We start from the raw sequence: 27,227 nt of genomic DNA on the forward strand, positions 1-27,227 counted from the left end.
CCCCACACTGCCATTTAGATTGTCCGACGTTGAGCATTGCACCAAAAGTTAGAATGGAAAAGCTGTGGGAAATATTCCACCACCTTAAGGGAAAAGAGGCCTTATTTATATTAGTTAGCATGTTACAAAGATTGTGTAAAAGAAGTTGTCAAACACTAGATGATGTATAAATAATCAGTCTTCACATCTTTGAAGGAGCTGAAAGAATGTCACCAAACACACCAAACACACACACACACACACTCAAATCTCTCTGAGAAATAAGTACTTGCCAATACCCATGTGCAATCACAGCAACATTCTTTTCCCTGTTTAGAAGTGGGAGCAGACTACCTCAAGACCTATTTTTTTCTTATTTTTCTCTTTTTTTCAATGGAAGTATAGTTGATTTACAATTTTGTGTTAGCTTCAGGTGTACAGCAAAGTGATTCAGATATACATATATATCTTCTTTTTCAGATTCTTTTCCATAATAGGTTATTACAAGATATTGAATATAGTTCCCTGTGCTATACAGTAGGACCTGTTTATCTATTTTATATATAGTAGTGTGTGTCTGTTAATCCCACACTCCAATTTATCCTTCCCTCCTCTCCCCTTTCCCCTTTGGTAACCATAAGTTTGTTTTCTATGTCTGTGAGCTCCAGACCTACTCGTAAGGGCAATTACTGACACATAGATGAGCTCCCTTACCCCGTTTTCACTAAATAGTTATAAGTTTTAGTAAGTTAAGTTAATTTTAGTAAGTTAATTCATCACTCTGGATCTTTGTCTCCCCATCTAGAAAATGGGGATAATAATAAACTACCCTATCTACTAGTCCATGAAGCTTATGAAAGGCTGAAATAAGATGATGTATATACGAGTTATTCACAAAATATGAAGCTTTGTTTTCACCTATTTCACATTCATTTAGCCAGGAAGTGTACTAGGTGCTCAAGAGATAAAAATGAAATCAACAGAGTCACTGTTCTCATGGGTCTTTATAACACAAGGTGTTCAATCGGCAGACCTATTTCAGCCCCTAATATTATGGTAGTCACTGTGCTAAGTGAGGGGGTTAATGAAGATGAAAACCAATGTTAAATACTGATCCAGCTCTTTTGACTTGAACAGTCGTGTTCCCCATATGTGTGGGTAACTGAGAAAGAAATTAGCATGCTTTTTACTCCATTATCCGTTCTACAGTTAAAAAAAACCAGAAATCTTTATTACAATAGATTAAGCACCAACATTAAAGAATGAAGCAGATAGTCATCCAAGGCAACTTTTTAAAAAGACATTAACTCCTAAGTTCAGTTTGTTATTTTTCTCACTAATGGTGAACAAGCGCTGGTTAGGGCAAATCCATATTTTCGGCATTGTAGTCCTCAAAATCAAAATATCTGTTTATGTTGGAAAAACATCTTAGAATTGCTCTTATTAATTACATAATTTAATCTTACTTGAAATATTCAAGCAAAATAAACTTAAAATTCCCACTAGAAACATACAAGATTCACCAAAGGAAACTTCTGCTTTAAGCACTTAACTGACATGAGATATTGTTGTGTATGAGCTCTTTTTGTTTTTTTAATAAAGTATCAAGTTTTCCCAAGATAACATCCCATGGGAGCTGGGAAATTTATTTTTAAAGCGTATAATTTTTTTTCTTTAATATGCTGCTATAATTCTAGGACAGCAGTCTCTCTCTGGGAGTCTCCATCATTTCGAATGGGGCTTGGAAACAAGCTGGTTCAGAGGCTGAATGACAAATATTATGAATTTTGAACAAATCTAAACCTGCCATTCTCCTCAGCTCGGATGCTCAAGAAATCATTTAAAACATTTGATAACCATGTCATTGCACACCTTGAGAGGTGTTTTGATTTCAGGGATTACAATTACCTGAGAAACACAGAACCATTTGCCTTGCAGAAGCTATTTAGATTTGAAGACCTCTTCGTCACAGCCCTGAAACTTCATCTTACAACATCTCCCGACGTGAGCTGACTATTATGCAGTTTGGATCTGCATTGAAAGCTGCAGGCGTGTTTTACTGACAAGTCTTGCAGATAGCATTAGTATGATAGGCTATGGCACATACAGGAACTTTTGAGAAGAGAGGTTAAATCCTAGAGGGAAAAGAGTTTGGGGAACAAGTGATTTAGTAACAGGAAGAAATCAGTTAGCCAGCAAAGCAGCAGGACTGAACAGGTATTTAGCTCTTTAGGGAAACATGTAACTATGTATCAAGGTCAAGGAAAAGCATGAGATCAATTACAGTAGATATTTACAGACACTTAATATTTGATGATGCTGATATTTAAAGAGAAAGGACAAGGAATTCATTGTTTCTGTGTGCCATTAATTTATAAATATTCTGCATTTAAAAATAAACTTTTTCACAGAAATGATGTCCTTTTATCATCTTTCTTTTTTGAAACGTATTTTTTGTTTTCAGTAATTGAACTATATCAGAGCACACCATTTAAAATGCTTCTTCATTTAACCCCAAAGTAATTAAATCAGCAAAACGCATGTATGATGAATAACTTTTATCAATCAATGTCAGCATTTCAAATGTTTGAAATTGTTCGGTAATATCCAGGATAATGATTTCAGAAATACAGGGGAGGCATCATGATTCTTAATGTGTATTATGACATTTAGGAAATGTTAAGGAGAAAAAAATGAGAAAGAAAAAAAGGAAAATGAGCTATTAAATGCATGCATGTCAATTTCATGAAGTGGTTCAAGATTAGCATTTTATTCAGAATAAACTAATTTTATTATTATTTTATAATCCTCAGACCAATAGACCAGTCTCCACTTCAGAAATGTTCAGATAACATTCTTCTAATTTAAAGTTTACCTATCTGAAGAATAATATTTGTAACAATTACAAGTTTCATCTAATTTACCTTGCTTACAAGTAATAGCCTCAAAATATTTCTTGCCTTCAGTGGCTTGTTTCTTCCAAGACTTTAGTTATCAAAGTTTTAAATTGTTCCTTGGGATACGTGAGGATAATTAGATCACTGCCCTCAAAATCTGCATTCAATGGCAGTGATTTTATTTCAAGTTTTGAAAGAAGTAAAACAATAATTATCTCATTAGAAGTTCATTGGATAGAACTTTATCAAAAAAACACTTGTTTCAGGGGCCATTTTATCTTTTATTAGAAGCCTAATAGATTCATTCTAAAATCCAAAAAGCATAAATCCCTTTCCAAATTCTCAAGTATGTTTGTAAGAAAAAAGGTTTCTTTATGTCGAATTGGTTTCAACTATTAAATCCTTATTTTAGAAAATTCCCTCCTCTGTCTTTTATATACAATTACATATTGTAAAGATGATATATACAGTAATCTTTGTATATATTTGTGTATCATCTTTGTATACATTGTGTTATTATTATAAATTTGGGATGTCAAGGATATTGTCAGTCTTTAAGGTGCTTTGCTGATCTCTTGAATAATAAAGTGAAACAGGCTTATATTATTTCATTATCATCCCCTTTCTTTCTATTACTGTACTTAACATGAATCATTCATTCAATAACCTTTTTTGCTAAACATTGTGGGTAACACAAAAGAAGTGTAATGTATAGTCTTTACCCTCAAAGACACACACATCTTCTAGGAAGTCAAGACACATACACCGTTATGTGTCTTGGAGAAAAAGGAGAAAAAATAAAGATTAAGTGCCAATACAGCAGGAATTACAATAGAAATTTTAAAAAAGATGAGATTCATCTTCACTGAAGTGCATGTAGAAGGTTTCACAGAGGTTATAGGACTGGGTCTTAAAGGATATTGGATTAAGTTGAAATGAAGGGAAAGGGTATGCACAAGGAAGAGTACAGAAACAAAAGAATGAACATGACCAGGAGACAGTGAATGGAGACTGACTAACATAAGTGGGAAGATCTTGATGAGCAGTAGGGAAAGATAAGTTGGAAATAAATTTTGGAGGGACTCAAATACTAAAGGGGAGATTTGGGGCTTGGCTAACCGTGGGAATTGGGTAGGAAGGGTGAGTACGAAAGGCCTAGGGAAGGAAGCATCAATAGGGCTTTCGTCCGTTCATTCTAACAAGCATTTGTTGAGTACTGTTTAGTTGGTAGAATATTTGGGGGACTAAAGATTCCAAAATGGCTTCAAGCCTTTGAGATTTCAAAAGCAAGTGTTTATAGTTAACAGAAACTTTACGATACTCTCTGGTCCCTTTAAAAATAAGATTCTAGCCCCCAGAAGTTGCTTGAGCCACATAAGAAGGAGGGGGAAACAGATGAACCAAATTTGTGTAATTAGTTCCTGAACTGACCTTCTATTCCATTGTGCTTTTCCTTGCTTTAGAATCCTTCAGTTTCCAAACCTTTCTGTCTCCAGCTCCCTTCCTGCCTCACCTCTCCAACTTCCCAGACCCTAGCTAGTTATTTTCTTTCTAGATGCTGTTCCAACTTGGAGGTTTAGATCACTTTAGGCAAAGCCTAAGACATCTTTCCTTTTCTGGTTTGCACTGGGAAAAACTGGCTCGGAGAAAAATTAGGAAGTTCAGGAAGAAAAACAATTGGGGTAGGAGAAAGATGATCAATTTGACTATGATTCTATTGACTTGGTAATGATGGTGGGATTCACTATCATATGTGTGATTCCTGATAGACAGTTGGAAATATCAAATTGGAAATTAAGGTAGGAAACAAGGTTGGAATGCAGATTTGGGAGTCTTCACCAATGGCAATTTAAGGTCTCAAAAAGGCACTGAAGAGTGTGCCCTTCTTCTTACCCCACAGTGGGCATCAGTGCTGAGGAGACAGGTCTATGGTGTTATTCATGGTCAACTGATATCAATGTGTTGAGTCTTATTAAGTCCTTGCAACATCCCTGAGGTAGGAAGGTGAGACAGATTATATATCATTTCCCATTAGGATTTGTTTTCTAATTAGATTACGAATTTTATTCATATTAAGATTTACATACATATTTATCCCAGACTGATTTCTTCTAAGGCCCTACACACATAGACCAATCCTTTATTGCCATGACTGGTCTAATTATTCCTAAAATTAGCCGACACTGCTGTCTTTCCTATCAGCATGTGCAGTCTTGTTCTCACAAATAACTGTGATTAGAAAAATTGCATATGTTAAAAGAAGGCCAGCTTGAGGAAATTTGGTGTATAACACACAGATCCTCTAGTCAGCTAAAAATAAAGCAAATATGTAAGGGAAAGCTTTAAAGAGAAAAAGGCTTGTTATTCTTTGAAGAATATGTTTTGAAACCATTGGTAACTGTGCCTGGAAAAACAATAGACTGTGAAAAAAACCTGCCTTTTTATTCTTTATTTACTAATTTTCTACTGAACATACTACACTGTATTCAAGCTCTTCTCTTTCTTCTAAATCATTTTGTTATATACCATCAAGAGGAGTCATAAATATAAATCCCAGAGGATGGAAGAACATTCACTAACTATAAGACATCGGTGGGAAATTAGAAATATAGAGGATTCTTATTCACTCCTTTGGATCACTGGATCATAGAATTGAAAGGAATTTGAAAAAAAATTAGTTTAGGCACCTTTGTTTTAAAGAAGAAACCCCAACGCAGAGAGATTGTGAAAAGCTTAAGGTCCTACAGCTGGTAAATGGTAGAGTGCTCATTCCGTGGCACCACACTGCTGATACTAATCCCTACACCTTGACTAAATGAATGAATCCAAAAGTAAAATTTGAGTTCCTACTATATGGTATGTGTTGAAGGGGAAGATAAAGTTTAAAAGAAAAGGGTTTTACCCTCAGAATGGGAGAAAATATTTGCAAATGAAGCAACCGACAAGGGATTAATCTCCAAAATATACAAACAGCTCAGGCAGCTCAATATCAAAAAAACAAACAACCCAGTCAAAAAATGGGTGGAAGATCTAGATAGACATTTCTCCAAAGAAGACATACAGATGGCCATGATGCACATGAAAAGATGCTCAACATCACTAATAATTAGAGAAATGCAAATCAAAACTACAATGAGGGCTTCCCTGGTGGCGCAGTGGTTGAGAATCTGCCTGCCAATGCAGGGTAGACGAGTTCGAGCCCTGGTCTGGGAAGATCCCACATGCCATGGAGCAACTAGGCCCGTGAGCCACAACTACTGAGCCTGCGCGTCTGGAGCCTGTGCTCCGCAACAAGAGACACTGCAATAGTGAGAGGCCCGCGCACCGCGATGAAGAGTGGCCCCCGCTTGCCGCAACTGGAGAAAGCCCTCGCACAGAAATGAAGACCCAACACAGCCAAAATAAATTAAAAAAAACTACAATGAGGTATCACCTCACACCCATCAGAATGGCCATCATCAAAAAATCTACAAACAATAAATGCTGGACAGGGTGTGGAGAAAAGGGAACCCTCTTGCACTGTTGGTGGGAATGTAAACTGGTACAGCCACTATGGAGAACAGTATGGAGGTCCCTTAAAAAACTAGAAATAGGGCTGCCGTATGATCCAGCAATCCCACTACTGGGCATATGCCCTGAGAAAACCATAATTCAAAAAGATACATTCACCCAATGTTCATTGCAGCACTATTTACAATAGCTAAGACATGGAAGCAACTTAAATGTCCACCAACAGATGAATGGATAAAGAAGATGTGGCATATATATACAATGGAATATTACTCAGCCATAAAAAAGGAACAAAATAATGCCATTTGCAGCAACATGGATGGACCTAGAGATTCTCATACGGAGTAAAGTAAGTCAGACAGAGAAAGACAAATAGCATATTATATCGCTTATATGTGGAATCTAAAAAAAAGGCTACAAATGAACTTACTTACAAAACAGAAGTAGAGTCACAGATGTAGAAAACAAAATTATGGTTACCAGGGGGTAAAGGGGGGAGGGATAAACTGGGAGATTGGAACTGACATATACACACTACTATATATAAAATAGATAACTAATGAGGACCTACTGTATAGCACAGGGAATGCTACTCAATATTCTGTAATGGCCTATATGGGAAAAGAATCTAAAAAAGAGTGGATATATGTATATGTACAACTGATTCACTTTGCTGTACACCTGAAACTAATATAACATTGTAAATCAACTATACTCCAAATAAAATTTTTTAAAAATGACAACAACAAGAAAATTTTATAAAAAGGGTTTTACCAACATATATGTCCATGGACAGATGAATGGATAAAGAAGATGTGGTATATATATATATATATATATATATATATATATATATATATATATATATGTATATAGGAGGTAGTGTCAGGGCATTAGGGACAGTGTCAGTTGCTGAGATGGGAATAGTCTCAGGGTCTTAGTTAGGGAGAGTGTCAGTGCCTGAGTTGGGAATAGTCTCAGGGTCTTTTTTGGGGACAGCATCAGGGCATGAGTTAAAAGTTGTGTGAAGGCCTTAGTTAGGGAGAGTGTCAGTGCCTGTGTTGGGAGTAGTATCAGGCCCTTCGTTAGGGACAGTGTCAGGGTCTGAGGTGGAAGTAGTCTCTGGGCCTTAGTTAGGTAGCGTGTCAGTGCCTAAGTAAGTAGTAGTGTGAGGGCCTTAGTTAGGGACAGTGTCAATGCCTGTGTTGGGAATAGTGTCAGAGCCTTAGTTAGGGACAGCGTCAGTGCCTGAGTTGGGAGTAGTGTCAGGGCCTTACTTAGGGACAGCGTCAGTGCCTGAGTTAGGAGTAGTGTGATGGCCGTAGTTAAGGACACTCTCAGTTCCAGAGTTGGGGGTAGTGGCAGCCCTTTGTTAGGGACTGTGCCAGGGCCTGAGTTAAGAGTAGTGTCAAGTCCTTAGTTAGGGACAGTGTTAGTGCCTGAGTTTTGAGTAATGTCAAGGCCTTAGGGACAATGTCAGTGCCTAGTTTGGGAGTAGTGTCAGGGCCTTAGTTAGGGACAGTGTCAGTGCCTGAGTTGGGAGTACTGTCAGGGCGTATTTCAGGACAGTCTCAGTGCCTATGTTGGGATTAGTGTCAGGGCCTTTGTTAGGAACAATGTCAGTGCCTGAGTTGGGAGTTGTGTCAGGACATTAGTAAGGGACAGTGTCAGTGCCTGAGTTAGGAGAAGTGTCAGGGCTGTAGTTAGGGATAGTGTCAGTGCCTGAGTTGGAGGTAGTATCAGGGCCTTAGGAACAGTGTCGGTGGCTGAGATGGGAGTAGTGTCAGGGCCTTAGTTAGGGACAGTGTCAGTGCCTGAGTTGGGAGTAGTGTCAGGGCCTTAGTTAGGGACAGTGTCAGTGCCTGAGTTGGGAGTAGTGTCAGGGCCTTAGTTAGGGACAGTGACAGTGCCTAAGTTGGGAGTAATGTCAGGGCCTTAGTTCGGGACAGTGTCAGTGCCTGAGTTGGGAGTAATATCAGTGCCTTAGTTAGGGACAGTGTCAGGGCCTGAATTGGGAGTAGTCTCTGGGCCGTAGTTAGGAACAGTGTCAGTGACTGAGTTGGGAGTACTCTCAGGGTCTTAGTTAAGGACAGTGTCAGGGCATGAGTTAAGTATTTTGTCAAAGCCTTAGTTACGGAGAGTGTCAGTTGTTGAGTTAAGTGAAGTGTAATGGCCTTATTTAGTGACAGTGACAGTGCCTGAGTTAGGAGTGGAGTCAGGGCCTTATTTACGGTAGTGTCAGTGCCTGAGTTAGGAGTAGTGTCAGGGCCTTAGTTAGGGACAGTGTCAGTGCCTGAGTTGGGAGTAGTGTCAGGACCTTAATTAGGGAGAGTGTCAGTGCCTGAGTTGGGAGTAGTGCCAGTGCCTTAGTTAGAGACAGCACCAGTGCCTGAGTTGGGAGTAGTGTCAGGGCCATAGTTAGGGATGGTGTCAGTTGCTGAGATGGAAGTAGTGTCAGGCCCTTAGTTACGGACAGTGGCAGGGCCTGAGTTGGGATTAGTTTCAGGGTCTTTATTATGGACTTTGTCAGGGCCTGAGTTAAGAGTAGTGTCAAGGCCTTAATTTGGGAGAGTGTCACTGTCTGAGTTGGGAGTAGTGTCAGACCCTTAGTTAAGGGACAGTAGCAGTGTCTGAGTTAGGAATAGTGCCGGAGCCTAAGTTACGGACAGTGCCAGGGCCTGAGTTAGGAGTAGTCTGAGACCGGTAGTTAGTAACAGTGTAAGGGCCTGAGTTGTGAGTAGTTTCAGGGCCTTAGTTAGCGAAAGTGTCAATGCCGGAATTGGGAGTAATGTCAGGGCTTACTTAGGGAGAGTGTCAGTGCCTGAGGTGGAAGTAGTATCAGGGCCTTAGTTAAGGACAGTGTCAGTGCCTGAGTTCGGAGTACTGTCAGGGCATATTTAGGGACAGTCTCAGTGCCTATTTTGGGAGTAGTGTCCCGGCCTTAGTTAGTGACATTGTCAGTGCCTGAGTAAGGAGTAGTGTCCGGGCCTTAGTTAGGGACAGTGTCAGTTGCTTAGTTAGGAGTAGTGTCACGGCCTAAGTTAGGGCCAGTGTCAGTGCCTGAGTCAGGAGTAGAGTCAGGGCCTAAGTTAGGGACAGTGTCATTGCTTGAGATAGGAGTAGTGTCAGGGCCTTAGTTAGGAGGAGCATCAGTGCCTTCGTTAGGTATTGTATCAGCGCCTCAGTTAGGAATAGTTTCAGGGCCTTATTTAGGGACAGTGTTAGTGCCTGAGTTAGGAGTTGTGTCGGCCTTAGTTAGGGACCTTTTCTGGGCCTGAGTTAGGAGTAATGTCAGGGCCTTCCTTAAGTATTGTGTCAGCGCCTGAGTTAGGAATAGTGTCAGGGCCTTAGTTAGGGACATTGTCAGGGCATGATTTAGGAGTTGTGTTAGGGCGTGAGCTATGAATAGTGTCAGGGCCTTAGTTAGTGACAGTGTCAGTGCTGAGTTTGGAGTAGTATCAGGGCCTTAGTTAGAGACAGTGTCAGGGCCTGAGTTAGGTGTATGTCAGGGCCTTAGTTAGGGACAGTGTCAGTGCCTGATTTAGGAGTAGTGTCAGAGGCTTTGTTAGGGACAGTGTCAGGGCCTGAGTTAAGAGTAGTGTCACAGCTTGAGTTAGGACCAGTGTCAGGGCCTTAGTTAAGTCCAACATCAGCGCCTATGATAGGAATCAGATCAGGACCTGTGTTACAGGTAATGTCAGGGCCTTATTTAAGAACAGTGTCAGGGCCTGAGTCCAGTATATATATATATATATATATATAAATGGAATACTACTCAGTCATAAGAAAGAATGAAATAATGCCATTTGCAGCAACATGGATGGACCTGGAGATTATCATACTAAGTGAAGTAAGTCAGAAAGAGAAAGACAAACACCATATGATATCACTTATATGAGGAATCTAAAATATGACACAAATAAACTTATCTATGAAACAGAAACAGACTCACACACATAGAGAACAGACTTGTGGTTGCCAAGGTGGGGGGTGGGGGGTGCGGGAGGGATGGATTGGGAGTTTGGGATTAGCAGATGCAAACTATTATCTAGAGAATGGATAAACAACAAGGTCCTACTATATAGCACAGGGAACTATATTCAATATTCTGTAATAAACCATATTGGAAAAGAATATGGAAAAGAATATATATATATATATATATATATATATATATATATATATATCTGAATCACTTTGCTATACACCATAAACTAACACAACATTGTAAATCAACTATACTTCAATAAAATAAATTTTAAAAAATTAAAAGGGTTTTAAATTTGAAGACACTGACCCTGTTGCCAGGAGCTTTGAAATTGATGTGAGGTCAGCACACAAGAGAGTGTTAACAAGTACTATCAGAATGAATCTATAATCAAATGTTCAATGGTGGCAGGGCATTGACTGGGAAGAGAAATTGGAATTGGAAAGAGCAGAGTAGAGAAGCATCTATTATGCTCCAAAGCTACAAGACAGGTCTCTGCGGAGTCATTCTTTGACAAGGCCATGTGTCACCACCAACATACCAGGAGTAAAAAGGCACTCTGTAGTCACCTTTGTCACAGGGTACATATAGAAAAGTTGATGAAAGTTAAAATTTGCTGAGGAATTTTAAATCCTTGCCCTCCAAATAAGCTGTATTTTTTCTTACTGTGAAATTACTAAAATTCCTGCCAAAGCATTAAAAAGCAGTTTCCTCCACTTTAAGATCTTCCATCTCACTAACATATGATAAATATTATAGTCTCCTTTTTATGGCAAACAGCACGTAACTCCAGAAAAATGTAGAGTAAGCTCTGAGCAGAAGTCCTCATTGAAGTAGAAGCATTCAGTGCCCCAAATTGCTTTAAATTAATGGTTACTACCAAAAGGCTAAGATACAAATTTATACTTAGCAAATGGTTTGAGGCATCCAAAAGAGAAAAACAAAAAAATGGGCAAGTAATATTACTCTTTGGTTTTACTCATTTACAATAATATCATTATACTGCAGATACTAAACCCACAAATGTATATAACCTGTTTCAAGGAAAAATTACATCATCTATAGAGGAATTTTAAAATGCATGTTTCATTGCCATTGGATCAGTTTTTAGTATAAATATATACTTTTTTGTCTCTACTTTTTTGTATGCATTTTTCACTGCTGGGTTTCCCCAGGGCCTGTAATTACACTGACACATAGTAGGCACTCAATAAATATCTGTTGCATTTTTCTAGATCAGGCCCTTTTCTCTCTCTAAATGTAATAACATTTAACCTCAATTGTTGCTTAGGCCACAAGGGCTACACAAAGAGACTAACGACAATTTGAAAACATACTTTCAAAGTCATTGCATAAACAATGCTAAAATTAGATACAGTTCTGTGAAAAAAAAGCCATTTCTCTTCTTCCTTTGGAAAAATTAAGGACTAAAACTGGGGAGATCTTTCAGAGTCTCAGTGTGAGTTCGAATAACAAAAAAAGAAAAGAGAATGAAAAAGAAAAAAAGCAAGTCAGTGCGACACAGAATAAGAGGATCAGAAACTACTTTTATCACTAAAAAAAAGTGAATAAATGGAGCAAAAATAGGGTAAATAGTGTACCCCAACAACAGAAAACTGAAATTGTATAAGGCTGCTGCCAGCTGATATTCCTTACCTACCTGGCTTGAAACAAATTAGAGGCAGAAGAGTTAAATGAGTTGGTGTTACAGAACCAAACTTGGGTCTGCTTACCCGTGCACAGTAAAGCCAATCTACTGACACCGGGTTGTGATGAAGGAAAGTGCAGCATTTATTGCAGGGCACCAAGCAAGGAGTCCAGGGCAGCTAGCGCTCAGAAAACCCAAACTCCCCAATGGATTTCAGGAAAGCATTTTTAAAGGCCAGGTGAGGGAGGGGAGTCTCAGGGTGTGTGATCAGTTCATGCACAATTCTCTGATTGGTTGATGGTGAGGTAACAGGGCAGTGTCACGGGGTTAACATTATCAATCCTTAGGCTCCAGTAGGCCTAGGGGGCTACGTGCTCAAGGTCACTGTGTAGTTAGCCTCTTCCATTTGGTGGGGGTTTTAGCATCTGTAAAATAACCCAGGAAATGTACATCAGATACTGTTATCTAGGTATAACAGTAAGGAGAAGAGCTAAAGCAGAGGCTGTGGGGAGCAGTCTGTCCCAGGAAGGTCCCATAGGGTCCTGCTTGGTTACACTGGCTTTGGAGTCAGACCAGGATATGCATTCCAGTTGTGCATCTTAACAAAAGTGAGACTTTCAGGGTTACTGTGACATTAGAGACAATTTCAATAAATAGCAGCTCTCAATAAGTATAGCTTTTTCAGTTTTTAAAGTTATAATTAGTGTTTCGATTGTGGGCAACCATGCTGAATTTAGTCCTAATAAGGCAATTTTTCTGCCTAAAACAAATACCCACACCATTGGCACTATGAACATGCCAGTAAAACCTTGTTGGAATATTTTTAAGCAAAAATTTTTATCACACTAATAATATCCCTCGAGTCAGTCCAGACAAAAATTGTTGCTAAAGTCCAATCAATTGTTAAAAAAATAAACATGAAATGACTGCCTACTACGTGACATGCTATGCCAGGCACTGAGGCTACCACAATGAGTAAAGCTTAATCCTTTCCCTTAGGGGAGTGAGTGGAAGAAGAGTGCTGTAAACATTTATAAAAGGGGTAATGAGGAGGTCCATTGTTTTCAACTCAATATGTCATGTGGCAGAAAAAAACTTGGGATCAGAAATGGGTCTAAATATCCTTGGTCCCACTTCCCATAACCCTGCTAACCACAACTGGAGATTTCAAGTAGGTCACTACTAAAATGTGGGCCATCTAAACTCACTGAAAACAATCACAGTTAGAAAGAAAACAGAGTCCATATATCAAATCATGAAATCAATCACTCTTGAAAAAGTAAGAGCTAACAGAAATTTAACATTTTATAGAGTATACAATTTACCAAGCACTTTCCTTTCTATAATCTCATTCGACCCTTAGCTCATAAATTCATGAGCTAAGCAGCTATTCTTTGGCACATTTTATAGGTAAGGAAACTGAGGTTTCAAAAAGTAAAGCAAAGAATTTGAATCGGTGTGACACGCTGAAAAATAAGAACAGGTGCTCTTGAGGCCTGGAAAAAGAAATGCCCAAAAGGTAGAAATCAGGTGGAATCAAATTAAAAAAAGGAAGGGAAGAAGGGAGAGAGACAGAGGGAGAGAAAGAAAGCAAGGAGGGAAGGAAGGAAGGAAAGAGGGAGGGAGGAAGGGGAAGAAGGAAGGAAGGAGAAAGAAAGAAAGAAAGAAAGAAAGGAAGAAAGAAAGAAAGAAAGAAAGAGAGAGAGAGAGAGAAAGAAAGAAAGAAAGAAAGAAAGAAAGAAAGAAAGAAAGAAAGAAAGAAAAAGAAAGAAAGAAGGAAAGAAAGAGAGAAAGAAAGAAAGAAGGAAAGAAAGAGAGAAAGAAAGAAAGAAAAAGAAAGAAAGGAAGGAAGGAAGGAAGGAAGCAAGAAAGGAAGGAAGGAAGGAAAGGAAAGCCACAATGCAAAGGTGCACAGGAGAAGGGGCTACTGAAAAGTGAGGAGACCCTCTAAAGTGCTTCCAGCATAGAGATGGCTGAGACCGTGGGGCAACGAAAATGATATAGGTGAGCCCTACAGAAGAAGCAGTCAGAAAGTGTGACTCCACTGTAACACCTGTATCATGATCTTGGACCAGACAGAAAAAAATAAAGTTGCCTATACTTCCCATCTCTATTTCCTCTCCTTCATGCCCTTAGACCACTCTAATCACCTTCTAGCCCTTCTGTCAACGCCACCAACAGTGCTCTCATCGAGGTGACTAATGAACTCCAAATTACTAAATCCAGTAGTTAATCTCAGTCCTCACCTTACTTGACTTGTGGTATGGTCTGAATGTTTGTGTCCCCCAAATCCATATGTTGAAATCCTAATGCCCAATGTGATGATATTAGGAGATGGGGCTTCTGGGAAGTGCTTAGGTCATGAGGGTGAAACCCCCATGAATGGAATTAGTGTCCTTATAAAGGAGGCCCTGCAGAGCTCCCCTAGCCCCTTCCACCACGTGAGGACACAGCAAGAAGTTGGCAGTCTGAGACCCAGAAGAGGGCCCTCACCCAACCATGCTGACACCCTAATCTTGGACTTCCAGCCTCTAGAACTTTGAGAAATAAATTTCTGTTGTTTATAAGACTGCTAATCTGTGGTATTTTGTTATGACAGCCCAAATAGACTAAGAGAATTTATCAGGAAAATTGAACACAATAATTGACATCCCTTCCTCCATATCTGAGAGACAGTTCAAACTCAAGATATTCAAACTTCAACTCCTGGGCTTCTCCCCAAAGCTACTCTACCTGAAGCCTTCTTCATCTCAGTGAATGGCAATTTCATCTTTCCAGTTGTTCAGGCCAATAAAAACCTTGAAATTATTTTTCAAAAAATTCTTTATTGAAATAAGTGTATTTATGAGCTTCCCTGGTGGCACAGTGGTTAAGAATCCACCTGCCAATGCAGGGGACACAGGTTAGAGCCCTGGTCCGGGAAGATCCCACATGCTGTGGAGCAACTAAACCTGTGCACCGCAACTACTGAGCCTGCACTCTAGAGCCCGCAAGCCACAACTATTGAGTCTGTGTGTCACAACTACTGAAGCCCGCGTGCCTAGAGCCCGTGCTCTGCAACAAGAGAAGCCACCGCAATGGGAAGCCTGCACACTGCAACGAAGAGTAGCCCCCACTTGCTGCAACTAGAGGAAGCCCACACGCAGCAATAAAGACCCAATGCATTCAAAAATAAATAAATTAATTAAATTTTTAAAAAATAGAAAAGAAATAAGTGTATTTATTAGCCATCTAAAGTTTAAGAATTTTCACAAATCGAGCAATTGCATGTAACCAACCTGAGATCAAGAAACAGAACCGAGAGTTCGCTGAGTGGCCTAGAGGTTAGGATTCCAGGCTTTCACTGCCATGACCTGGGTTCAAACCCTGATCAGGGAACTGAGATCCTACAAGCTGTGTGGGAAAGAAAGAAAGGAAGGAAGGAAGGAAGGAAGGAAGGAAGGAAGGAAGGAAGGAAGGAAGGAAGGAAGGAAGGAAGGAAGAGAGAGAGAGAGACAGAGAGGGAGGGAGGGAGGGAGGGATGAAGGAAGGAAGGAAGGAAGAAAGAAAGAAAGGAAGGAAGGAAGGAAGGAAGGAAGGAAGAGAGAGAAAGAAAGAAAGAAAGAAAGAAGAGAAAGAGAGAAAGAAAGGAGAGAGAGAGAAAGAAAGAAAGAAAGAAAGAAGAGAAAGAGAGAAAGGAGAGAGAGAGAAAGAGAGAGAGAGAGAGAAAGAAAGAAAGAAAGAAAGAAAGAAAGAAAGAAAGAAAGGAAGGAAGGAAGGAAGAGAAGGAAGGAAGGAAGAAAGAAAGAAAGAGAGAGAGAGAAAGAAAGAAAGAGAGAAAGAACGAAAGAGAGAAGAGAAAGAAAGAAAGAAAGAAGGAGAGAGAGAGAGAGAGAAAGAAAGAAAGAAAGAAAGAAAGAAAGGAAGGAAGAGACGGAAGGAAGGAAGGAAGGAAGAAAGAAAGAAAGAAAGAAAGAAAGAAAGAGAAAGAAAGGGAGAGAGAGAAAGAAAAAAAGAGAGAAAGAAAGAGAGAAAGAGAAAGAGAGAGAGAAAGAAAGAAAGAGAAAGAAAGAGAGAGAAAGTGAGAAAGAGAAAGAGAGAAAGAAAGAAAGGAAGAGAGAGAGAAAGAGGAAGGAAAGAAAGAGAGAGAGAAAGAAAGAAGGAAGGAAAGAAGGAAAGAAAGAATGAAGGAAAGAAAGAAAGAAGAAAGAAAGAAAGAAAGAAAGATTGATTCAAGATGGTGGAGTAGAAGGACGTGCTCTCACTCCCACTTGCAAGAGCACCGGAATAACAACTAACTGCTGAACAATCATTGACAGGAAGACACTGGAACTCACCAAAAAAGATACCCCACATCCAAAGACAAAGGAGGGGCCACAGTGAGATGGTAGGAGGGGCACAATCACAATAAAATCAAATCCCATAACTGCTGGGTGGGTGACTCACAAACTGGCAAACACTTATACCACAGATGTCCACCCACTGGAGTGAAGGTTCTGAGCCCCACGTCAGGTTCCCAACCTGGGGGTCCGGCAACGGGAGGAGGAATTCCTAGAGAATCAGACTTTGAAGGCTAGAGGGATTTGATTGCAGGACTTCAACAGGACTCGGGGGAAACAGAGACTCTCCACTGTTGGAGGGCATACACAAAGTAGTGTGCGCATCAGAACCCAGGGGAAGGAGCAGTGACCCCAGGGGAGACTGAACCAGACCTACCTGCTAGTGTTGGAGGGTCTCCTGCAGAGGCAGAGGGTGGCTGTGGCTCACTGCGGGGACAAGGACACTGGTAACAGAAGTTCTGGGAAGTATTCCTTGGCATGAGCCCTCCTAGAGTCCGCCATTAGCCCCACCAAAGAGCCAGGTAGGCTCCAGTGCTGGGTCATCTCAAGCCAAACAACCAACAGGGAGGGAACCCAGCCCCACCCATCAGCAAATAAGTGGATTAAAGTTGTACTGAACTCTGCCCACCAGAGCAACACCTAGCTCTACCAACCACCAGTCCCTCCCATCAGGAAGCTGGCACAAGCCTCTTAGATAGCCTCATCCACCAGAGGGCAGACAGCAGAAGCAAGAAGAACTATAATTCTGCAGCCTGTGGAACGAAAACCACATTCACACAAAGATGGACAAAATGAAAAGGCAGAGACTATGTACCAGATGAAGGAACAAGATAAAACCCCAGAAAAACAACTAAATGAAGTGGAGATAGGCAACCTTCCAGAAAAAGAATTCAGAATAATGATAGTGAAGATGATCCAGGACCTCGGAAAAAGAATGGAGGCAAAGATTGAGAAGATGCAAGAAATGTTTAACAAAGACCTAGAAGAATTAAAGAACAAAAAAACAGAGATGAACAATACAATAACTGAAATGAAAAATACACTAGAATGAATCAATAGCAGAATAACTGAGGCAGACAGACAGATAAGTGAACTGGAAGACAGAAGGGTGGAATTCACTGCTGCAGAACAGAATAAAGAAAAAAGAACGAAAAGAAATGAAGACAGCCTAAGAGACCTCTGGGACAACATTAAACGCAACAACATTCGCATTATAGGGGTCCCAGAAGGAGAAGAGAGAGAGAAACAACCCGAGAAAATATTTGAAGAGATTATAGTCGAAAACTTCCCTAACATGGGAAAGGAAATGGCCACCCAAGTCCAGAAAGTGTAGAGAGTCCCAGGCAGGATAAACCCAAAGGGAAACACACCAAGACACATCATAACCAAATTGACAAAAATTAAAGACAAAGAAAAATTACTGAAAGCAACAAGGGAAAAATGACAATATACAAGTGAACTCCCATAAAGTTAACAGCTGATTTCTCAACAGAAATTCTACAAGTCAGAAGGGAATGGCATGACATATTTAAAGTGATGAAAGGGAAGAAGCTACAACCAAAATTACTCTACCCAGCAAGGATCTCATAGAGATTCAAGGGAGAAATCAAAAGCTTTACAGACAAGCAAAAGCTAAGAGAATTCAGCACCACCAAACCAGCTCTACAACAAATGCTAAGGGAACTTCTCTAAGTGGGAAACACAAGAGAAGATAAGGACCTACAAAAACAAACCCATAACAATTAGGAAAATGGTCATAGGAACATACATATCGCTAATTACCATAAACGTGAATGGATTAAATGCTCCAACCAAAAGACACAGGCTCGCTGAATGCATACAAAAACAAGACCCATATATATGCTGTCTACAAGAGACCCACTTCAGACCTAGAGACACATACAGACTGAAAGTGAGGGGATGAAAAAATATATTCCATGCAAATGGAAATCAAAAGAAAGCTGGAGTAGCAATACTCATATCAGATAAAATAGACTTTAAAATAAAGAATGTTACAAGAGACAAGGAAGGACACTACATAATGATCAAGGGATCAATCCAAGAAGAGGATATAACAATTATAAACATATACGCGGGCTTCCCTGGTGGCACACTGGTTGAGAATCTGCCTGCCAATGCAGGGCACACAAGTTCGAGCCCTGGTCTGGGAAGATCCCACATGCCGCAGAGCAGCTGGGCCCGAGAGCCACAATTGCTGAGCCTGCGTGCCTGGAGCCTGCGCATCTGGAGCCTGTGCTCCGCAACAAGAGAGGCTGCGACAGCGAGAGGCCCGTGCACCGTGATAAAGAGTGGCCCCCGCTCGCCACAACTAGAGAAAGCCCTCGCACAGAAACGAAGACCCAACCATAAATAAATAAATAAATAAATAATTTTAAAAAAACAAAACAAAACAAAACATATATGCATCCAACATAGGAGCACACCAATACATAAGGCAACTGCTAACAGTCATAAAAGAGGAAATCGACAGTACACAATAATAGTGGTGGGCTTTAACACCTCACTTACATCAATGGACAGATCATCCAGACAGAAAATTAATAAAGAAACACAAGCTTTAAATGACACAATAGACCATATAGGTTTAATTGATATTTATAGGACATTCCATCCCAAAACAGCAGAATACACTTTCTTCTCAAGTGTGCATGAAACATTCTCCAGGATAGATCACATCTTGGGTCACAAATCAAGTCTCGGTAAATTTACGAAAACTGAAATCATATCAAGCATCTTTTCCGACCACAACACTATGAGATTAGAAATCACTTATAGGGAAAAAAACGTAAAAAACACAAACACATGGAGGCTAAACCCATGTACAGAAATTGAGACACAGATGTAAAGAACAAACATATGGACACCAAGGAGGGGAAAGTGGGGCGTGGGGTGGGATGAACTGGGAGATTGGGATTGACATATATACACTAATATATATAAAATAGATAACTAATAAGAACATGCTGTTTAAAAAATAAATAAAATTAAATTTAAAAATTTTTAAAAAGAGAGAAAGAAAGAAAACTTTAATAATACCCCAGAAGCCTTCCTTAGACTGCTCCCTTCTAGTCACTAGTGCCCCTTCAATAAAACAAGTGTCTCTCAGAATGTAGTGCAGAACAAGAAAGAAAAGTTAGGAGACACAGATTATATATCCAGGTGTTCCAGCATTTGTCTACAATCAGTGCCAAGAGAAAAAGAAGAGATTTTTATTTTTTTATGTATTTATTTTTTTGATGTGGACCATTTGTAAAGTCTTTATTGAATTTGTTACAATATTGTTTCTGTTTGTTTTTTGGGCTTTTTTTTTTTTTATGTTTTGATTTTTTGGCTCTGAGGCATGTGGGATCTTAGTTCCCCAGCCAGAGATCGAACCCGCATCCCCTGCATTGGAAGGCGAAGTCTTAACCACTGAACCACCAGGGAAGTCCCAGAAGAGATTTGCAAAAAGTAGATAGGAAGGAGAAGAGACAAAACAATAATAAAGAAAATTTCTCAGAACTATAAGAAAGACATGAGTTCTCAGATTTAAGAGGCCCATCAGTTGTCAAGCAGTGTTACCAAAAGTGGGGGTCCAACTGCTTGCCACTCAAAAGCCAATAAAGAGGCAAGGTTGATGGAAAGGAAAGTTTGCTTTATTTCAGATGCCGGCAACTGGTGGGGAGGGGCGGACTCCTGTCCAAAGGCCAACTCCTCCCCCCGCCCCGATCAGTAGGCAAGAGCTTTTATAGGTGAAGGGAGGGGGGTACATGGAGAAACAGCACAGTCAGCTCTGACAGTCTTTTTTTTTTTCTGTCTTTTTTTGGCTGTTCTGCGTGGCTTGTGGGATCCTAGTTCCCGAACCAGTGATTGAACCCTGGCCCTTGGCAGTGAGAGTGCAGAGTCCTAACCAATGGACTGCCGGGAAATTCCCGTCTTGAGAGTCATCTTGAAATTGGTCCTGCAGTGGTCTGACCAGCGTCATCTTGATTGTTTTAGATATTGTTAATCTTCAGTTCCAGGGTCGGTTTGTTCCCATTTCCTTGAGGCCAGTTCTCAGAATTGTGGCAGCTTATGTCATGGCTACAGTCTGGTCATCATGTAGTTAACTTTTTCCACCTGGTAGGGGTTTCAGTATAAGCTCAAAGGATATGGCTCAGAATATTATCTATAGTCCTTGAGAAGGAACTAAATGTCCTTAACTATGTTTAATGACTAAACTATTATTATTTAGTCTTGTTGGACTGTTTTCCTTTGTTTCTGCATTTTCTCACTTCTCTGATTAAACTTATTCTTTGGTTAAAGTTTTTCCACAGCCAAAAGGCAGGCGGAGGACATGGTGGTGGGGGGAATGACCATAGGGCCCTGCTCCATTTAAGCAGGATGTATGGATAAAGAACCGCTCCTAGACACACTGTGGTGAAATTCTAGAATAAAAAGAAAAAACAAAACCCAAAACCTCTTAGTTTCCAGAGAGTAAAACATTGCCCTAAAGGAGCAATAATTAATGACACCTGAATCAATGACCAATGATATCTAAATTGTCATAGGCAACATTGTGAAGGAAGAAGATGGGACAATGTTAAAAATCAAGAAAAGATTTTCCTTAATGTTCTGATCATGTTTATATTTATGCACATTATTGAAAAAAATTATTAAAAAGTCTGCATTCCAAAACAAAAATAGTCCACAATCCCATCACCTAACTGGGTCAATGCTTTCCTTTAGCCAGGTTTTCTTCCAGTCCTTGTTTATATGCATTTTCAAATTTCACATATTTGCAGTAGTATTAAAGGTAGAAATTCTATTCTACAGGCTTCGTTTATAATATATCATGGAAATTGTTCTAGTTGGTAGCCTTTCTTTATTTCTCACCTTCCCCCATCTCTTCCCCTTCCCTCCCAAACCCTTCTTCATGGTAACATTACCACTCCTTCTTTGTTATTTTTTCAAAATTTCTCAAATTTTCTTGCTTATTTTCTCTACCTCTTAAAAGCTAGAATCAGCCTGTCAAACGTCTTTAAAAATTTCTCTTGGGCTTTAATTGGAACTCCATAGGATTTACAGATTAATTTGATGAGGACTGCCTTCTTTAGAAAATTGAGACTTTCCATCTAGGGACATGGCATATCTCTCCACTTGTTCCAGTTATCTTTTGTGTGGAGAAACTACTAGTGTCACTCTCACAGACATTTGGGACAACAGTTTGGCCATGTCTATCACAGGACAAATGCACCCATCCTATGACCCACCAATTCCTTTTCATCAACTCTGGAGAAATATCCATACTTGAACATGTCCTATGGTATTCTCTATATAGGGAAAAAAAAAAAAAAGGAAATAACCTAAATATCCATCAATAGGGGAATGGATAAAGAACATATTTCCATCCACATGGAATACATACATGCTTATGTAAAGCATACATGCATACACACAAAACACACATATTTCTACCACTCATCAGCTTTATAATCTCGAATTCACCTGATACTTACTTAACTTCATTGTTATTTTTCTGATGTGTATAATTTGAATAGGATTGTAGAGAGGGTTAAATGGATTAATACTTGTGAAGTCCTTAAAGCAGTGGCTGGTACAAAGTAATTGCACTCAATGCTAGCTATTATTATTATTATTATTATTATTAGTCTTAGTTAAATTCAACAAATATTCATTAACTAGCCACCATGCGTCAGACACTCCATTAGCCATTGGTGATACAGAGATGACGAAGAATCAGTCCCCATCATTGAAGATGCTGACACAATGTGGAACAAATAGACATATACGCCGGTGATGGGAATACGATGTGGTAAGCACTTTTAAAGAATAATTGCGGGGTGCTCTGAGCATACAGAGGAGACTCAGTCAACACGGGATGGGGAGGGAAGGGTGGAAGAGTGGGGGCACTTTTGATATGGAAAATTCTAATGACAACTTTCTTCCCATCCCCTGTCGTCATTAAAGGAGACAAAGTCCTTGGTAGATTATTTACTCCTTTCCAAGCCTAAAAGTGACCCACCACAATTTATGTTACCACAAGATTTTCTGATTACCACTCAAGCTTGGCAACCAAGAGTAACCATGATGAGACACGACAGGGTTGTTCGGCAGGACAAGTTGGGAAACAACTATAAATCTTGCTGTCAACCGTGCAGGGAATCTACTTTATTTTGCAGGGTGCCAGCCTTTCAAAACATAATTTCCACTTTCAGAGAGCATTTTATGGTAAGTTTCCAAAGATTGTGTTGCACAACAAATATCTAAATCCCCTGCCAAGGATTCAAGATTGTATGAACTCAAGATAAACATAAGTCAGCATTGCATCGCTATTTTTTAAAAAAGCAGGGTGGGGTGGGGGACATGGCAATGACTTGTATTAACTAGAGTAGGAACTATTAGGTAAGTTTCCAACTATAGACCACAATCTTACAAGATTCACACTGAATATTCAACAGAGAGACAGAAAATCTGATACTGACTAAAAGACCAGCCTATAAGACTGCAGTGGATTAAAGGAATAAAGAATGCTTTCCAGCTAATTCAGTAAGAACTGCTCACTCCAGGTCAACCAAAAGTAAGAGATTTCCTGCTCATAAGAGCTCATGGTCTAGAATAAAAACAAAGTGCAAACACAGAAAATAGGATGCTATCAAGTCTTTTACAATATGAACTTTAAGTATAGGCTTGAGCAAGTGGGATTTTAGCTAGATTTTTAACAAGGATTACACATCCCTCGTGAAAAACTTGTCATGGCTTCTTATTGCCGACAGGATAAATCCGTTTTTCTTACCTTGTCCCACACACTATATCCCAATGGTAATCCTCTGGTCCAGCTAGAATGGCTTAGCAGTATGCCTCAAATTTCGCATCTGGAATACTTTTCTGTACAAATCCTAACCATCTCCATGTTAATCCCATCTCTTCCATGAAACCTTCGTGGCTACAGCACTTTATGCCGTCTTCCTTCGAATACTCTGACCACTTATCTGCAGTCTGTCTGCAGTCTGATATCTCTTGCTAACCTCCACCTCTACCACAAGAACTTGGTCATGAATGAGGAAAATTTACAAAATAGATCAGAACAGAAACACGCAAAGTCCCCTATTATGGTCAGAATGACTCACAGGCCTCCTATACGTGACTGCATCCTAATTGAATAAGTTTATGTCTCTAAGGAAAGCAAGGGTCGATCACTAAAGGGATAACAAACCTCAAAAGCTAGAGCTTTGTCCAAATAGCACCTTCCTGGGGAGAGGGAGGCTTGGGCCCTGGACTTGAATATTTTTATTCCTTAAGGAATATTCCTTATCCCATCCTTCATGGGGAGAGGGTACAGGGACATTCAGCCAATAGACTTCACATATTTCTAACCCCACTGGTGCCAGCATTTCCTACCTACTAAAAGAGAAACTTCAGTGGAAAGTGCCCTACAATCTGCATTGTTTAAAAAGTCAGCTTTATTTCAGGATAATTTACGTACTGTAAAAATCACTCCTTTTAGGGGTATAGTTCTATGAGTTTTGACAAATGCATATGGATGTATAACCACCACCACAATCTAGATATAGATGACTTTACTTCTTATGTAAGTTTGTCGACAAGGAGGAAAATGCACTGTTCCTAAAGACGTGCCTGAAACAATTATTTTTCAGTAAAAATAGATAATACGGTAGTGTTAGCTTGCCTAGAATGAGTCCATTTGCAATGTACTAATTCCTGAAAATAAGAGAAAGAAAATTGTCCTCTAGGACCTAAATTATATCAACACAACGTATCAGATCAGAATGACAAAAAGTTACCTTAAAGAGACAGAATATTTCACAGGCCTGAAGTCTTGTTGACCAAAACCTGATTGCAGATTTTGTATTAATCTGGTGTCTCGAGGGACTTCCCTGGTGGCACAGTGGTTAAGACTCCATGCTCCCAATACAGGGGGCCGGGGTTCGATCCCTGGTCAGGGAACTGGATCCCACATGAATGCTGCAACTGAGAGTTTGCATGCCACAACTGAGGAGCCCATGTGCCTCAACTAAGAAGCCCACGAGCCACAACTTGGGAACGCGCCTGTCACAACTAAGACCCAGTGCAAGCAAATAAGTAAGTAAAATAAATATAAAAAAAAGAAAAGTAACTGAAAAAAAAATCTAGTGTGTCAAGCAAGGGAGGTTGGTTCAGTCAGACATTTTTTAGACAAGTGCTACTCAAAGTATGGTGCTTGAGCTGGTGCCCTTATATGAACTGTTTGTTATGGCTCCATGATGAGATAACTACTAAAACTAAGAGTAGCAATTAGAAACTTACAGCAATTTGACAAAGTGATTTTATATTGGTTGAATTTAATACTAAAAACTTTGGGCTTGTATTTTGTATGTCTTTGTTTCATGTTTCTAATGATTTATTTTTATTGTATTTTTTCAAAGTCCATGATAAATTGGAGAAAAAAAAAAACCTGCTTCTTTCTTACACAGATTGAGAAGCACTTCCTACAGGTACCTACTAAATGTTGACCACTCCGTTAGCCCTTAATCGTTGACTGCCTTAAATCAAAGGTCAGCAAACTTTTTCCATAAAGAGTCAGATACTATATCTTCGGCTTTGCAGGCCATGCAGTTTCAGTCACAACGGTACAACTTGGGCAAAAGTAGCCCTAGACAATCTGCAAATGAATGAGCTTGTTTACGATTCAATAAAACTTTATTACAATGGACACAGGCTGGATTTGGTCCATGGACTTTAGTTTGCCAAACCCTGCCTTATACTATCATTTAATTTTGTCATATTAGATAGCAAATTCTTCATCAGGAGGAGACCTGGAGCTTATCTTTTTTTTTTCATTACAAGCAGTGACTCCAAGTTCCAGAAACCACTTTTGAAATTAATGGAAAAAAATGGTGAATAATAAACTGGAGGTGTGGAAGAGAGTATTCCAGATAGTGGGGACAGAAAAAATAGAGTTAGGAACATAAGTGAAGATAAATCAACCAAAGCTAAGAACACTGAGAATAATTTCAACACTACCATCAATGATACAAAGTGGTTTTTTTGTTTGTTTGGTTTTGGTTTTTTGATATATTTTTTTTTTTTTGGTACTACTGCCTCATTGGGTTTGGGGGGGGGTTGTTTGTTTAATTTCTTTTTATAACCATTTTTTTAATTGAAGTATAGTTAACTTACAATGTTGTGTTACCTTCTGGTGTACAGCAAAGTGATTCAGCTTTATATACATATATGTGTGTGTGTATATATATATATATTCTTTATTTTTTTAAACATCATTATTGGAGTATAATTGCTTTACAATGGCGTGTGAGTTTCTGCTTTATAACAAAGTGAATCAGCTATACATATACATATGTCCCCATATCTTCTCCCTCTTGCGTCTCCCTCCCACCCTCCCAATCCCACCCCTCTAGGTGGTCACAAAGCACCGAGCTGATCTCCCTGTGCTATGTGGCTGCTTCCCACTAGCTATCTATTTTACATTTGGTAGTGTATATATGTCCATGCCACTCTCTCACTTCGTCCCAGCTTACTGTTCCCCCTCCCTATGTCCTCAAGTCCATTCTCTACATCTGCATCTTTATTCCTGTCCTGCCCCTAGGTTCTTCAAAACCATTTGTTTTGTCTTGTTTTTTTTTTAGATTCCATATATATGTGTTAGCATACGGTATTCATTCTTCTCTTTCTGACTTACTTCACTCTGTATGACAGACTCTAGGTGAATCCACCTCACGACAAACAACTCAATTTTGTTTCTTTTTATGGCTGAGTAATATATGTACCACAAATTCTTTATCCATTCATCAGTCGATGGACACTTAGGTTGCTTACATGTACTGATTATTGTAAATAGAGCTGCAATGAACATTGGGTACATGACTCTTTTTGAATTATGTTTTCTCAGGGTATATGCCCAGTAGTGGGACTGCTGGGTTGTATGGTAGTTCTATTTTTAGTTTTTTAAGGAACCTCCATACTGTTCTCCATAGTGGCTGTATCAATTTACATTCCCACCAACAGTGCAAGAGGTTTCCCTTTTCTCCACACCGTCTCCAGCATTTATTGTTTGTAGATTTCTTGATGATGGCCATTCTGACTGGTGTGAGGTGATACCTCATTGTAGTTTTGATCTGCATTTCTCTAATGATTAGTGATGTTGAGCATCCTTTCATGTGTTTGTTGGCAATCTGTATATCTTCTTCGGAGAAATGTTTATTTAGGTCTTCTGCCCATTACTGGATTGGGTTCTTTGTTTTTTTGATATTGAGCTGCATGAGCTGCTTGTAAATTTTGGAGATTCATCCTTTGTCAGTTGCTTCATTTGCAAATATTTCCCCCCATTCTGAGGGTTGTCTTTTAGTCTGGTTTATGGTTTCCTTTGTTGTGCAGGAGCTTTTAAGTTTCATTAGGTCCAATTTGTTAATTTTTGTTTTTATTTCCATTTCTCTAGGAGGTGGGTCCAAAAGGATCTTGCTGTGATTTATGTCATAGAGTGTTCTACCTGTTTTCCTCTAAGAGTTTGATAGTGTCTGGCCTTACATTTAGGTCTTTAATCCATTTTGAGTTTATTTTGGTGTATGGTGTTAGGGAGTGTTCTAATTTCATTCTTTTACATGTAGCTGTCCAGTTTTCCCAGCACCACTTATTGAACAGGCTATCTTTTTTCCATTGTATATTCTTTCCTCCTTTATCAAAAATAAGGTGACCATATGTGCATGGGTTTATCTATGGGCTTTCTATCCTGTTCCATTGATCTATATTTCTGTTTTTGGGCCAGTACCATACTGTCTTGATTACTGTAGCTTTGTAGTATAGTCTGAAGTCAGGTAGCCTGATTCCTCCAGCTCCGTTTTTGTTTCTCAAGATTGCTTTGGCTATTC

General features: G+C 39.5%; 1 long non-coding RNA gene across 1 annotated transcript in view; it reads left to right on the top strand.

Annotated features, from left to right (window-relative positions):
• LOC309653122 overlaps positions 1-27,227 on the top strand; it is a 151,007-nt gene that overhangs the window by 48,940 nt on the left and 74,840 nt on the right. The gene's annotated exons all lie outside the window — the stretch shown is intronic.

This window comes from Balaenoptera physalus, assembly GCF_965194825.1.
Source record: "Balaenoptera physalus genome assembly, chromosome: X".
NCBI classification, from domain to species: Eukaryota; Metazoa; Chordata; class Mammalia; order Artiodactyla; family Balaenopteridae; genus Balaenoptera; species Balaenoptera physalus.